Here is a 15,928-nt window from a genome sequence, read left to right as displayed (position 1 = left end):
ACCAGATGTGAGCCCATAAATTTGGGGCAGCAGCAGACATTCCTCCTTGGTAGGCAGGAGGTTGCCAAAAGACTACCCTGTACTGCCTGCTGTGAGGGCGGCCAGCCCATAGTTCAAAATTCTCTGGGGCCTATCAGTAGCAACCAAAAGAGCCACTCACTGCGGAACATTCTGGCTGTGGTGAGTCCATTCCAAGGCTTGGCCTGAAACACAAAATTCAAAGCAGAAAGGCTTAAGGAAAGACTCCACCCATGGCTTCAGAACATGTGGGCCCTGGCACTATGGAGCAGGATAGAAAACCAAAGGTGGCAACACATCTTGGATATGTGGAAGCCATCTACACTGGGAGGAGTCTCAAGGGATTTCCTCGAGCGAGAGGCTGCTCCAACACCCACACCCAAACCCACACACACACCCACACCCAGGGCTCTGCAATGGACCAAAAATGCAGGCCATCCTGCCCCTGGATCCCTCTGTTAGGCCTCAGCGTAATCCTATTGAGCATGATTTTTTGGTCATCAGCTCTCTTCAGGACCATATGAGTTCTCATCATCGACCCAACTGAGGCCCTCCTCACTCACCTGTGCCCTGCCACATGTGAAGGCTTACCTCAGATGCTTCCTGGAAAGAAGGATGCCTGAAGGGATGTGCCATTCTGTCGAATCCACGTGCTGGGCCAAGGCTCATGGTGATTGCCCTAGGGAACATAGGCCAAACACAGATCTTCATTTCTCTGGGGACGATGGCTGCCAAGAGGTGAGAAGGACAGCTGTGAGAACTCCAACTCCATGCTAGATGCATTGGGGCACGTGTGTGCCACACGCTCATGCATCGAATGATGCTACAAGAAATACCTGCAGCAATACATCCAGGAACATAGGGCCCAAATGTACCTCCACGCAGAGACAGGAACACATAGCTGAAACGCATACAAACAGCTCCCTACATAGCTTCCTTCCTGCCTCCCTTCCTCCAGAATGCTCTAGCTCCCTCCCCTTTGACCCTCGTCCTTGGCTCACTCCCTCCATCCATCCATACTTACAAAGATGAAGGCATGAGTGGACAGGTGGATCAATGCCATCTTATGTACCTTAATACTGTGTCAGGGGCAGATGAAATAACCAGTACGTATATGTCTCCCCAGGGAAGGACTAGCCTCATGGATCCTCCAGGCAGCACAAGGCCTGGCACCAGGTCTGCTTGGTGGGGAAAACACTGGGGGTGTTTCTGGGGGGAATGGAGACATTCCTCTGGGCCCGACCCTGGTGTGGGCAAGCGTGTGCTGGCCGATGTCACACTCGGCTTGTCCATGTGCACAACACCCAGACAATGAGGCCTTTATGTCCCACACAGTGGACATTCACAGGAGCTGGAGGGAGCTCTCTTGGTAGGCAGTGGCTCCCGTAGAGGAAGGCCAGCCCAAGAGATGCCACAGGCCTGTATCTGTATGCAGAACCCATGAAAGGGCCTGTCTGAGAAAACTGGCCTATCTGAGGGCCCATGATCCCTCACAGAGACCTGGGAAACCCCATTCCAGCAAGGGACCAGCCCTTCAGCTCTCACAAGAGCCAAGAGCATCTAGCTGCCAAGTCCCTGATGAAGGGTCCTTGTTGCCTCTCACCACCTCCAGGCCTGGCCCCACATCCTCCCAACCAACACTTCTTGGAAGTCACTCAAGCACACCCCACAACTGACCATAAGCTCAGTCCATCCTCGTGCTCTGCCTCGACATGCACAGAGATCTGCGTGGTTGCTCCCCAGGGCAACACGTCATGAAATGGTGCCTCCATGGTCAGTCTTACTACACTTCAGGTCAATCGAGTTGAATTTCAAGGCCTGCATTCCGATCTGGTGGATGGGGAGCCATGTCAAGCATTCCTCCTTGGGGACCACAGAGATTCCCAAACAGGGCCAATTTCTTCTGTGGCAGCATTCCCTACTGTGGCCCGTGCAAGGCCACCAAACAACAGCCATGCAGCTACGCCCTCCTCAGCCCACATCCCGGGACCACCCCTCCCCTTCAGGTCAACAGGGCCTCACGATGGACATGATAATGGGATGCCCAAGGGCTCTGCAAAGCCTTCATGGGGGAATGGACACCCAGAAGCCTTTTCTCCTCTGGAGGGGGCTCTCTGACAAACCAGTGGCTTCCGGAGAGGACGACCAACCCAGGAGAAGCTATGGTCCTGTGTATGCATGCAGACCCCATCAGAGGCCCCATTCGGATCAAGTGGCTCCAACAAAGCACCATGATCCCTCACAGAGTCCTGGCACAACCCCATTGAAGACCACGGCATGGCTTCCAGCCCTTGAAATAACCAGCAGCATCCTGCCTCCAAGCACCTGAGGATGGGCTCCTGCCTGCCTCTCACCATCTCTAGGCAGGGGGCATGAGCCTTCCCTACTGACAGGTTTTGGGAAGCCATAAAGCACACACCACAAGGGACCATTCCCTCAGTTGGTGATCATACTCTGGCGCTAGGTGCACAGAGGTCTCTAGAGATGTTCCGCCTGGGGCCAAGGAAGAAAACACTGCCTCGATGTGCTCTCTGACTAGAATACAGCTCTAATGAAGGCATGTGAGTGCACCAGATGTGAGCCCATAAATTTGGGGCAGCAGCAGACATTCCTCCTTGGTAGGCAGGAGGTTGCCAAAAGACTACCCTGTACTGCCTGCTGTGAGGGCGGCCAGCCCATAGTTCAAAATTCTCTGGGGCCTATCAGTAGCAACCAAAAGAGCCACTCACTGCGGAACATTCTGGCTGTGGTGAGTCCATTCCAAGGCTTGGCCTGAAACACAAAATTCAAAGCAGAAAGGCTTAAGGAAAGACTCCACCCATGGCTTCAGAACATGTGGGCCCTGGCACTATGGAGCAGGATAGAAAACCAAAGGTGGCAACACATCTTGGATATGTGGAAGCCATCTACACTGGGAGGAGTCTCAAGGGATTTCCTCGAGCGAGAGGCTGCTCCAACACCCACACCCAAACCCACACACACACCCACACCCAGGGCTCTGCAATGGACCAAAAATGCAGGCCATCCTGCCCCTGGATCCCTCTGTTAGGCCTCAGCGTAATCCTATTGAGCATGATTTTTTGGTCATCAGCTCTCTTCAGGACCATATGAGTTCTCATCATCGACCCAACTGAGGCCCTCCTCACTCACCTGCGCCCTGCCACATGTGAAGGCTTACCTCAGATGCTTCCTGGAAAGAAGGATGCCTGAAGGGATGTGCCATTCTGTCGAATCCACGTGCTGGGCCAAGGCTCATGGTGATTGCCCTAGGGAACATAGGCCAAACACAGATCTTCATTTCTCTGGGGACGATGGCTGCCAAGAGGTGAGAAGGACAGCTGTGAGAACTCCAACTCCATGCTAGATGCATTGGGGCACGTGTGTGCCACACGCTCATGCATCGAATGATGCTACAAGAAATACCTGCAGCAATACATCCAGGAACATAGGGCCCAAATGTACCTCCACGCAGAGACAGGAACACATAGCTGAAACGCATACAAACAGCTCCCTACATAGCTTCCTTCCTGCCTCCCTTCCTCCAGAATGCTCTAGCTCCCTCCCCTTTGACCCTCGTCCTTGGCTCACTCCCTCCATCCATCCATACTTACAAAGATGAAGGCATGAGTGGACAGGTGGATCAATGCCATCTTATGTACCTTAATACTGTGTCAGGGGCAGATGAAATAACCAGTACGTATATGTCTCCCCAGGGAAGGACTAGCCTCATGGATCCTCCAGGCAGCACAAGGCCTGGCACCAGGTCTGCTTGGTGGGGAAAACACTGGGGGTGTTTCTGGGGGGAATGGAGACATTCCTCTGGGCCCGACCCTGGTGTGGGCAAGCGTGTGCTGGCCGATGTCACACTCGGCTTGTCCATGTGCACAACACCCAGACAATGAGGCCTTTATGTCCCACACAGTGGACATTCACAGGAGCTGGAGGGAGCTCTCTTGGTAGGCAGTGGCTCCCGTAGAGGAAGGCCAGCCCAAGAGATGCCACAGGCCTGTATCTGTATGCAGAACCCATGAAAGGGCCTGTCTGAGTAAACTGGCTTATCTGAGGGCCCATGATCCCTCACAGAGACCTGGGAAACCCCATTCCAGCAAGGGACCAGCCCTTCAGCTCTCACAAGAGCCAAGAGCATCTAGCTGCCAAGTCCCTGATCAAGGGTCCTTGTTGCCTCTCACCACCTCCAGGCCTGGCCCCACATCCTCCCAACCAACACTTCTTGGAAGTCACTCAAGCACACCCCACAACTGACCATAAGCTCAGTCCATCCTCGTGCTCTGCCTCGACATGCACAGAGATCTGCGTGGTTGCTCCCCAGGGCAACACGTCATGAAATGGTGCCTCCATGGTCAGTCTTACTACACTTCAGGTCAATCGAGTTGAATTTCAAGGCCCGCATTCCAATCTGGTGGATGGGGAGCCATGTCAAGCATTCCTCCTTGGGGACCACAGAGATTCCCAAACAGGGCCAATTTCTTCTGTGGCAGCATTCCCGACTGTGGCCCGTGCAAGGCCACCAAACAACAGCCATGCAGCTACGCCCTCCTCAGTCCACATCCCGGGACCACCCCTCCCATTCAGGTCAACAGGGCCTCATGATGGACATGATAATGGGATGCCCAAGGGCTCTGCAAAGCCTTCATGGGGGAATGGACACCCAGAAGCCTTTTCTCCTCTGGAGGGGGCTCTCTGACAAACCAGTGGCTTCCGGAGAGGACGACCAACCCAGGAGAAGCTATGGTCCTGTGTATGCATGCAGGCCCCATCAGAGGCCCCATTCGGATCAAGTGGCTCCAACAAAGCACCATGATCCCTCACAGAGTCCTGGCACAACCCCATTGAAGACCACGGCATGGCTTCCAGCCCTTGAAATAACCAGCAGCATCCTGCCTCCAAGCACCTGAGGATGGGCTCCTGCCTGCCTCTCACCATCTCTAGGCAGGGGGCATGAGCCTTCCCTACTGACAGGTTTTGGGAAGCCATAAAGCACACACCACAAGGGACCATTCCCTCAGTTGGTGATCATACTCTGGCGCTAGGTGCACAGAGGTCTCTAGAGATGTTCCGCCTGGGGCCAAGGAAGAAAACACTGCCTCGATGTGCTCTCTGACTAGAATACAGCTCTAATGAAGGCATGTGAGTGCACCAGATGTGAGCCCATAAATTTGGGGCTGCAGCAGACATTCCTCCTTGGTAGGCAGGAGGTTGCCAAAAGACTACCCTGTACTGCCTGCTGTGAGGGCGGCCAGCCCATAGTTCAAAATTCTCTGGGGCCTATCAGTAGCAACCAAAAGAGCCACTCACTGCGGAACATTCTGGCTGTGGTGAGTCCATTCCAAGGCTTGGCCTGAAACACAAAATTCAAAGCAGAAAGGCTTAAGGAAAGACTCCACCCATGGCTTCAGAACATGTGGGCCCTGGCACTATGGAGCAGGATAGAAAACCAAAGGTGGCAACACATCTTGGATATGTGGAAGCCATCTACACTGGGAGGAGTCTCAAGGGATTTCCTCGAGTGAGAGGCTGCTCCAACACCCACACCCAAACCCACACACACACCCACACCCAGGGCTCTGCAATGGACCAAAAATGCAGGCCATCCTGCCCCTGGATCCCTCTGTTAGGCCTCAGCGTAATCCTATTGAGCATGATTTTTTGGTCATCAGCTCTCTTCAGGACCATATGAGTTCTCATCATCGACCCAACTGAGGCCCTCCTCACTCACCTGCGCCCTGCCACATGTGAAGGCTTACCTCAGATGCTTCCTGGAAAGAAGGATGCCTGAAGGGATGTGCCATTCTGTCGAATCCACGTGCTGGGCCAAGGCTCATGGTGATTGCCCTAGGGAACATAGGCCAAACACAGATCTTCATTTCTCTGGGGACGATGGCTGCCAAGAGGTGAGAAGGACAGCTGTGAGAACTCCAACTCCATGCTAGATGCATTGGGGCACGTGTGTGCCACACGCTCATGCATCGAATGATGCTACAAGAAATACCTGCAGCAATACATCCAGGAACATAGGGCCCAAATGTACCTCCACGCAGAGACAGGAACACATAGCTGAAACGCATACAAACAGCTCCCTACATAGCTTCCTTCCTGCCTCCCTTCCTCCAGAATGCTCTAGCTCCCTCCCCTTTGACCCTCGTCCTTGGCTCACTCCCTCCATCCATCCATACTTACAAAGATGAAGGCATGAGTGGACAGGTGGATCAATGCCATCTTATGTACCTTAATACTGTGTCAGGGGCAGATGAAATAACCAGTACGTATATGTCTCCCCAGGGAAGGACTAGCCTCATGGATCCTCCAGGCAGCACAAGGCCTGGCACCAGGTCTGCTTGGTGGGGAAAACACTGGGGGTGTTTCTGGGGGGAATGGAGACATTCCTCTGGGCCCGACCCTGGTGTGGGCAAGCATGTGCTGGCCGATGTCACACTCGGCTTGTCCATGTGCACAACACCCAGACAATGAGGCCTTTATGTCCCACACAGTGGACATTCACAGGAGCTGGAGGGAGCTCTCTTGGTAGGCAGTGACTCCCGTAGAGGAAGGCCAGCCCAAGAGATGCCACAGGCCTGTATCTGTATGCAGAACCCATGAAAGGGCCTGTCTGAGTAAACTGGCCTATCTGAGGGCCCATGATCCCTCACAGAGACCTGGGAAACCCCATTCCAGCAAGGGACCAGCCCTTCAGCTCTCACAAGAGCCAAGAGCATCTAGCTGCCAAGTCCCTGATCAAGGGTCCTTGTTGCCTCTCACCACCTCCAGGCCTGGCCCCACATCCTCCCAACCAACACTTCTTGGAAGTCACTCAAGCACACCCCACAACTGACCATAAGCTCAGTCCATCCTCGTGCTCTGCCTCGACATGCACAGAGATCTGCGTGGTTGCTCCCCAGGGCAACACGTCATGAAATGGTGCCTCCATGGTCAGTCTTACTACACTTCAGGTCAATCGAGTTGAATTTCAAGGCCCGCATTCCGATCTGGTGGATGGGGAGCCATGTCAAGCATTCCTCCTTGGGGACCACAGAGATTCCCAAACAGGGCCAATTTCTTCTGTGGCAGCATTCCCTACTGTGGCCCGTGCAAGGCCACCAAACAACAGCCATGCAGCTACGCCCTCCTCAGCCCACATCCCGGGACCACCCCTCCCCTTCAGGTCAACAGGGCCTCACGATGGACATGATAACGGGATGCCCAAGGGCTCTGCAAAGCCTTCATGGGGGAATGGACACCCAGAAGCCTTTTCTCCTCTGGAGGGGGCTCTCTGACAAACCAGTGGCTTCCGGAGAGGACGACCAACCCAGGAGAAGCTATGGTCCTGTGTATGCATGCAGACCCCATCAGAGGCCCCATTCGGATCAAGTGGCTCCAACAAAGCACCATGATCCCTCACAGAGTCCTGGCACAACCCCATTGAAGACCACGGCATGGCTTCCAGCCCTTGAAATAACCAGCAGCATCCTGCCTCCAAGCACCTGAGGATGGGCTCCTGCCTGCCTCTCACCATCTCTAGGCAGGGGGCATGAGCCTTCCCTACTGACAGGTTTTGGGAAGCCATAAAGCACACACCACAAGGGACCATTCCCTCAGTTGGTGATCATACTCTGGCGCTAGGTGCACAGAGGTCTCTAGAGATGTTCCGCCTGGGGCCAAGGAAGAAAACACTGCCTCGATGTGCTCTCTGACTAGAATACAGCTCTAATGAAGGCATGTGAGTGCACCAGATGTGAGCCCATAAATTTGGGGCAGCAGCAGACATTCCTCCTTGGTAGGCAGGAGGTTGCCAAAAGACTACCCTGTACTGCCTGCTGTGAGGGCGGCCAGCCCATAGTTCAAAATTCTCTGGGGCCTATCAGTAGCAACCAAAAGAGCCACTCACTGCGGAACATTCTGGCTGTGGTGAGTCCATTCCAAGGCTTGGCCTGAAACACAAAATTCAAAGCAGAAAGGCTTAAGGAAAGACTCCACCCATGGCTTCAGAACATGTGGGCCCTGGCACTATGGAGCAGGATAGAAAACCAAAGGTGGCAACACATCTTGGATATGTGGAAGCCATCTACACTGGGAGGAGTCTCAAGGGATTTCCTCGAGCGAGAGGCTGCTCCAACACCCACACCCAAACCCACACACACACCCACACCCAGGGCTCTGCAATGGACCAAAAATGCAGGCCATCCTGCCCCTGGATCCCTCTGTTAGGCCTCAGCGTAATCCTATTGAGCATGATTTTTTGGTCATCAGCTCTCTTCAGGACCATATGAGTTCTCATCATCGACCCAACTGAGGCCCTCCTCACTCACCTGCGCCCTGCCACATGTGAAGGCTTACCTCAGATGCTTCCTGCAAAGAAGGATGCCTGAAGGGATGTGCCATTCTGTCGAATCCACGTGCTGGGCCAAGGCTCATGGTGATTGCCCTAGGGAACATAGGCCAAACACAGATCTTCATTTCTCTGGGGACGATGGCTGCCAAGAGGTGAGAAGGACAGCTGTGAGAACTCCAACTCCATGCTAGATGCATTGGGGCACGTGTGTGCCACACGCTCATGCATCGAATGATGCTACAAGAAATACCTGCAGCAATACATCCAGGAACATAGGGCCCAAATGTACCTCCACGCAGAGACAGGAACACATAGCTGAAACGCATACAAACAGCTCCCTACATAGCTTCCTTCCTGCCTCCCTTCCTCCAGAATGCTCTAGCTCCCTCCCCTTTGACCCTCGTCCTTGGCTCACTCCCTCCATCCATCCATACTTACAAAGATGAAGGCATGAGTGGACAGGTGGATCAATGCCATCTTATGTACCTTAATACTGTGTCAGGGGCAGATGAAATAACCAGTACGTATATGTCTCCCCAGGGAAGGACTAGCCTCATGGATCCTCCAGGCAGCACAAGGCCTGGCACCAGGTCTGCTTGGTGGGGAAAACACTGGGGGTGTTTCTGGGGGGAATGGAGACATTCCTCTGGGCCCGACCCTGGTGTGGGCAAGCGTGTGCTGGCCGATGTCACACTCGGCTTGTCCATGTGCACAACACCCAGACAATGAGGCCTTTATGTCCCACACAGTGGACATTCACAGGAGCTGGAGGGAGCTCTCTTGGTAGGCAGTGGCTCCCGTAGAGGAAGGCCAGCCCAAGAGATGCCACAGGCCTGTATCTGTATGCAGAACCCATGAAAGGGCCTGTCTGAGAAAACTGGCCTATCTGAGGGCCCATGATCCCTCACAGAGACCTGGGAAACCCCATTCCAGCAAGGGACCAGCCCTTCAGCTCTCACAAGAGCCAAGAGCATCTAGCTGCCAAGTCCCTGATCAAGGGTCCTTGTTGCCTCTCACCACCTCCAGGCCTGGCCCCACATCCTCCCAACCAACACTTCTTGGAAGTCACTCAAGCACACCCCACAACTGACCATAAGCTCAGTCCATCCTCGTGCTCTGCCTCGACATGCACAGAGATCTGCGTGGTTGCTCCCCAGGGCAACACGTCATGAAATGGTGCCTCCATGGTCAGTCTTACTACACTTCAGGTCAATCGAGTTGAATTTCAAGGCCTGCATTCCGATCTGGTGGATGGGGAGCCATGTCAAGCATTCCTCCTTGGGGACCACAGAGATTCCCAAACAGGGCCAATTTCTTCTGTGGCAGCATTCCCTACTGTGGCCCGTGCAAGGCCACCAAACAACAGCCATGCAGCTACGCCCTCCTCAGCCCACATCCCGGGACCACCCCTCCCCTTCAGGTCAACAGGGCCTCACGATGGACATGATAACGGGATGCCCAAGGGCTCTGCAAAGCCTTCATGGGGGAATGGACACCCAGAAGCCTTTTCTCCTCTGGAGGGGGCTCTCTGACAAACCAGTGGCTTCCGGAGAGGACGACCAACCCAGGAGAAGCTATGGTCCTGTGTATGCATGCAGACCCCATCAGAGGCCCCATTCGGATCAAGTGGCTCCAACAAAGCACCATGATCCCTCACAGAGTCCTGGCACAACCCCATTGAAGACCACGGCATGGCTTCCAGCCCTTGAAATAACCAGCAGCATCCTGCCTCCAAGCACCTGAGGATGGGCTCCTGCCTGCCTCTCACCATCTCTAGGCAGGGGGCATGAGCCTTCCCTACTGACAGGTTTTGGGAAGCCATAAAGCACACACCACAAGGGACCATTCCCTCAGTTGGTGATCATACTCTGGCGCTAGGTGCACAGAGGTCTCTAGAGATGTTCCGCCTGGGGCCAAGGAAGAAAACACTGCCTCGATGTGCTCTCTGACTAGAATACAGCTCTAATGAAGGCATGTGAGTGCACCAGATGTGAGCCCATAAATTTGGGGCAGCAGCAGACATTCCTCCTTGGTAGGCAGGAGGTTGCCAAAAGACTACCCTGTACTGCCTGCTGTGAGGGCGGCCAGCCCATAGTTCAAAATTCTCTGGGGCCTATCAGTAGCAACCAAAAGAGCCACTCACTGCGGAACATTCTGGCTGTGGTGAGTCCATTCCAAGGCTTGGCCTGAAACACAAAATTCAAAGCAGAAAGGCTTAAGGAAAGACTCCACCCATGGCTTCAGAACATGTGGGCCCTGGCACTATGGAGCAGGATAGAAAACCAAAGGTGGCAACACATCTTGGATATGTGGAAGCCATCTACACTGGGAGGAGTCTCAAGGGATTTCCTCGAGCGAGAGGCTGCTCCAACACCCACACCCAAACCCACACACACACCCACACCCAGGGCTCTGCAATGGACCAAAAATGCAGGCCATCCTGCCCCTGGATCCCTCTGTTAGGCCTCAGCGTAATCCTATTGAGCATGATTTTTTGGTCATCAGCTCTCTTCAGGACCATATGAGTTCTCATCATCGACCCAACTGAGGCCCTCCTCACTCACCTGCGCCCTGCCACATGTGAAGGCTTACCTCAGATGCTTCCTGCAAAGAAGGATGCCTGAAGGGATGTGCCATTCTGTCGAATCCACGTGCTGGGCCAAGGCTCATGGTGATTGCCCTAGGGAACATAGGCCAAACACAGATCTTCATTTCTCTGGGGACGATGGCTGCCAAGAGGTGAGAAGGACAGCTGTGAGAACTCCAACTCCATGCTAGATGCATTGGGGCACGTGTGTGCCACACGCTCATGCATCGAATGATGCTACAAGAAATACCTGCAGCAATACATCCAGGAACATAGGGCCCAAATGTACCTCCACGCAGAGACAGGAACACATAGCTGAAACGCATACAAACAGCTCCTACATAGCTTCCTTCCTGCCTCCCTTCCTCCAGAATGCTCTAGCTCCCTCCCCTTTGACCCTCGTCCTTGGCTCACTCCCTCCATCCATCCATACTTACAAAGATGAAGGCATGAGTGGACAGGTGGATCAATGCCATCTTATGTACCTTAATACTGTGTCAGGGGCAGATGAAATAACCAGTACGTATATGTCTCCCCAGGGAAGGACTAGCCTCATGGATCCTCCAGGAAGCACAAGGCCTGGCACCAGGTCTGCTTGGTGGGGAAAACACTGGGGGTGTTTCTGGGGGGATTGGAGACATTCCTCTGGGCCCGACCCTGGTGTGGGCAAGCGTGTGCTGGCCGATGTCACACTCGGCTTGTCCATGTGCACAACACCCAGACAATGAGGCCTTTATGTCCCACACAGTGGACATTCACAGGAGCTGGAGGGAGCTCTCTTGGTAGGCAGTGGCTCCCGTAGAGGAAGGCCAGCCCAAGAGATGCCACAGGCCTGTATCTGTATGCAGAACCCATGAAAGGGCCTGTCTGAGTAAACTGGCCTATCTGAGGGCCCATGATCCCTCACAGAGACCTGGGAAACCCCATTCCAGCAAGGGACCAGCCCTTCAGCTCTCACAAGAGCCAAGAGCATCTAGCTGCCAAGTCCCTGATGAAGGGTCCTTGTTGCCTCTCACCACCTCCAGGCCTGGCCCCACATCCTCCCAACCAACACTTCTTGAAGTCACTCAAGCACACCCCACAACGGACCCATAAGCTCAGTCCATCCTCGTGCTCTGCCTCGACATGCACAGAGATCTGCGTGGTTGCTCCCCAGGGCAACACGTCATGAAATGGTGCCTCCATGGTCAGTCTTACTACACTTCAGGTCAATCGAGTTGAATTTCAAGGCCTGCATTCCGATCTGGTGGATGGGGAGCCATGTCAAGCATTCCTCCTTGGGGACCACAGAGATTCCCAAACAGGGCCAATTTCTTCTGTGGGCAGCATTCCCTACTGTGGCCCGTGCAAGGCACCAAACAACAGCCATGCAGCTACGCCCTCCTCAGCCCACATCCCGGGACCACCCCTCCCCTTCAGGTCAACAGGGCCTCACGATGGACATGATAACGGGATGCCCAAGGGCTCCGCAAAGCCTTCATGGGGGAATGGACACCCAGAAGCCTTTTCTCCTCTGGAGGGGGCTCTCTGACAAACCAGTGGCTTCCGGAGAGGACGACCAACCCAGGAGAAGCTATGGTCCTGTGTATGCATGCAGACCCCATCAGAGGCCCCATTCGGATCAAGTGGCTCCAACAAAGCACCATGATCCCTCACAGAGTCCTGGCACAACCCCATTGAAGACCACGGCATGGCTTCCAGCCCTTGAAATAACCAGCAGCATCCTGCCTCCAAGCAACTGAGGATGGGCTCCTGCCTGCCTCTCACCATCTCTAGGCAGGGGGCATGAGCCTTCCCTACTGACAGGTTTTGGGAAGCCATAAAGCACACACCACAAGGGACCATTCCCTCAGTTGGTGATCATACTCTGGCGCTAGGTGCACAGAGGTCTCTAGAGATGTTCCGCCTGGGGCCAAGGAAGAAAACACTGCCTCGATGTGCTCTCTGACTAGAATACAGCTCTAATGAAGGCATGTGAGTGCACCAGATGTGAGCCCATAAATTTGGGGCAGCAGCAGACATTCCTCCTTGGTAGGCAGGAGGTTGCCAAAAGACTACCCTGTACTGCCTGCTGTGAGGGCGGCCAGCCCATAGTTCAAAATTCTCTGGGGCCTATCAGTAGCAACCAAAAGAGCCACTCACTGCGGAACATTCTGGCTGTGGTGAGTCCATTCCAAGGCTTGGCCTGAAACACAAAATTCAAAGCAGAAAGGCTTAAGGAAAGACTCCACCCATGGCTTCAGAACATGTGGGCCCTGGCACTATGGAGCAGGATAGAAAACCAAAGGTGGCAACACATCTTGGATATGTGGAAGCCATCTACACTGGAGGAGTCTCAAGGGATTTCCTCGAGCGAGAGGCTGCTCCAACACCCACACCCAAACCCACACACACACCCACACCCAGGGCTCTGCAATGGACCAAAAATGCAGGCCATCCTGCCCCTGGATCCCTCTGTTAGGCCTCAGCGTAATCCTATTGAGCATGATTTTTTGGTCATCAGCTCTCTTCAGGACCATATGAGTTCTCATCATCGACCCAACTGAGGCCCTCCTCACTCACCTGCGCCCTGCCACATGTGAAGGCTTACCTCAGATGCTTCCTGGAAAGAAGGATGCCTGAAGGGATGTGCCATTCTGTCGAATCCACGTGCTGGGCCAAGGCTCATGGTGATTGCCCTAGGGAACATAGGCCAAACACAGATCTTCATTTCTCTGGGGACGATGGCTGCCAAGAGGTGAGAAGGGACAGCTGTGAGAACTCCAACTCCATGCTAGATGCATTGGGGGACGTGTGTGCCACACGCTCATGCATCGAATGATGCTACAAGAAATACCTGCAGCAATACATCCAGGAACATAGGGCCAAATGTACCTCCACGCAGAGACAGGAACACATAGCTGAAACGCATACAAACAGCTCCCTACATAGCTTCCTTCCTGCCTCCCTTCCTCCAGAATGCTCTAGCTCCCTCCCCTTTGACCCTCGTCCTTGGCTCACTCCCTCCATCCATCCATACTTACAAAGATGAAGGCATGAGTGGACAGGTGGATCAATGCCATCTTATGTACCTTAATACTGTGTCAGGGGCAGATGAAATAACCAGTACGTATATGTCTCCCCAGGGAAGGACTAGCCTCATGGATCCTCCAGGAAGCACAAGGCCTGGCACCAGGTCTGCTTGGTGGGGAAAACACTGGGGGGTGTTTCTGGGGGGATTGGAGACATTCCTCTGGGCCCGACCCTGGTGTGGGCAAGCGTGTGCTGGCCGATGTCACACTCGGCTTGTCCATGTGCACAACACCCAGACAATGAGGCCTTTATGTCCCACACAGTGGACATTCACAGGAGCTGGAGGGAGCTCTCTTGGTAGGCAGTGGCTCCCGTAGAGGAAGGCCAGCCCAAGAGATGCCACAGGCCTGTATCTGTATGCAGAACCCATGAAAGGGCCTGTCTGAGTAAACTGGCCTATCCTGAGGGCCCATGATCCCTCACAGAGACCTGGGAAACCCCCATTCCAGCAAGGGACCAGCCCTTCAGCTCTCACAAGAGCCAAGAGCATCTAGCTGCCAAGTCCCTGATCAAGGGTCCTTGTTGCCTCTCACCACCTCCAGGCCTGGCCCCACATCCTCCCAACCAACACTTCTTGGAAGTCACTCAAGCACACCCCACAACGGACCATAAGCTCAGTCCATCCTCGTGCTCTGCCTCGACATGCACAGAGATCTGCGTGGTTGCTCCCCAGGGCAACACGTCATGAAATGGTGCCTCCATGGTCAGTCTTACTACACTTCAGGTCAATCGAGTTGAATTTCAAGGCCTGCATTCCGATCTGGTGGATGGGGAGCCATGTCAAGCATTCCTCCTTGGGGACCACAGAGATTCCCAAACAGGGCCAATTTCTTCTGTGGCAGCATTCCCTACTGTGGCCCGTGCAAGGCCACCAAACAACAGCCATGCAGCTACGCCCTCCTCAGCCCACATCCCGGGACCACCCCTCCCCTTCAGGTCAACAGGGCCTCACGATGGACATGATAACGGGATGCCCAAGGGCTCCGCAAAGCCTTCATGGGGGAATGGACACCCAGAAGCCTTTTCTCCTCTGGAGGGGGCTCTCTGACAAACCAGTGGCTTCCGGAGAGGACGACCAACCCAGGAGAAGCTATGGTCCTGTGTATGCATGCAGACCCCATCAGAGGCCCCATTCGGATCAAGTGGCTCCAACAAAGCACCATGATCCTCACAGAGTCCTGGCACAACCCCATTGAAGACCACGGCATGGCTTCCAGCCCTTGAAATAACCAGCAGCATCCTGCCTCCAAGCACCTGAGGATGGGGCTCCTGCTGCCTCTCACCATCTCTAGGCAGGGGGCATGAGCCCTTCCCTACTGACAGGTTTTGGGAAGCCATAAAGCACACACCACAAGGGACCATTCCCTCAGTTGGTGATCATACTCTGGCGCTAGGTGCACAGAGTCTCTAGAGATGTTCCGCCTGGGGCCAAGGAAGAAAACACTGCCTCGATGTGCTCTCTGACTAGAATACAGCTCTAATGAAGGCATGTGAGTGCACCAGATGTGAGCCCATAAATTTGGGGCAGCAGCAGACATTCCTCCTTGGTAGGCAGGAGGTTGCCAAAAGACTACCCTGTACTGCCTGCTGTGAGGGCGGCCAGCCCATAGTTGCAAAATTCTCTGGGGCCTATCAGAGGCAACCAAAAGAGCCACTCACTGCGGAACATTCTGGCTGTGGTGAGTCCATTCCAAGGCTTGGCCTGAAACACAAAATTCAAAGCAGAAAGGCTTAAGGAAAGACTCCACCCATGGCTTCAGACATGTGGGCCCTGGCACTATGGAGCAGGATAGAAAACCAAAGGTGGCAACACAATCTTGGATATGTGGAAGCCATCTACACTGGGAGGAGTCTCAAGGGATTTCCTCGAGCGAGAGGCTGCTCCAACACCCACACCCAAACCA

At 54.2% G+C, this 15,928-nt stretch overlaps 6 non-coding genes across 6 annotated transcripts; all 6 read right to left on the bottom strand.

Annotated features, from left to right (window-relative positions):
* Nucleotides 1-478: 478 nt before the first annotated feature.
* LOC130843508 (small nucleolar RNA SNORD115) lies at nt 479-559 on the bottom strand. The gene has a single exon (XR_009051007.1). It is a non-coding gene; the product is annotated as a small nucleolar RNA SNORD115 (small nucleolar RNA).
* Nucleotides 560-3,065: 2,506 nt separating this feature from the next.
* LOC130843526 (small nucleolar RNA SNORD115) lies at nt 3,066-3,146 on the bottom strand. The gene has a single exon (XR_009051023.1). It is a non-coding gene; the product is annotated as a small nucleolar RNA SNORD115 (small nucleolar RNA).
* A 2,506-nt stretch (nt 3,147-5,652) lies between these two features.
* On the bottom strand, nt 5,653-5,733 carry LOC130843525 (small nucleolar RNA SNORD115). Its single transcript, XR_009051022.1, has one exon. It is a non-coding gene; the product is annotated as a small nucleolar RNA SNORD115 (small nucleolar RNA).
* Nucleotides 5,734-8,239: 2,506 nt separating this feature from the next.
* On the bottom strand, nt 8,240-8,320 carry LOC130843523 (small nucleolar RNA SNORD115). Its single transcript, XR_009051021.1, has one exon. It is a non-coding gene; the product is annotated as a small nucleolar RNA SNORD115 (small nucleolar RNA).
* A 2,506-nt stretch (nt 8,321-10,826) lies between these two features.
* On the bottom strand, nt 10,827-10,907 carry LOC130843520 (small nucleolar RNA SNORD115). Its single transcript, XR_009051018.1, has one exon. It is a non-coding gene; the product is annotated as a small nucleolar RNA SNORD115 (small nucleolar RNA).
* A 2,504-nt stretch (nt 10,908-13,411) lies between these two features.
* On the bottom strand, nt 13,412-13,492 carry LOC130843507 (small nucleolar RNA SNORD115). Its single transcript, XR_009051006.1, has one exon. It is a non-coding gene; the product is annotated as a small nucleolar RNA SNORD115 (small nucleolar RNA).
* Nucleotides 13,493-15,928: the final 2,436 nt, after the last annotated feature.

The sequence above is a fragment of the Hippopotamus amphibius genome, unplaced genomic scaffold (assembly GCF_030028045.1).
Source record: "Hippopotamus amphibius kiboko isolate mHipAmp2 unplaced genomic scaffold, mHipAmp2.hap2 scaffold_425, whole genome shotgun sequence".
NCBI classification, from domain to species: Eukaryota; Metazoa; Chordata; class Mammalia; order Artiodactyla; family Hippopotamidae; genus Hippopotamus; species Hippopotamus amphibius.
The sequence above is the reverse complement of the archived record's forward strand: the minus strand, read 5'-3'. Positions and strand labels throughout refer to the sequence as shown.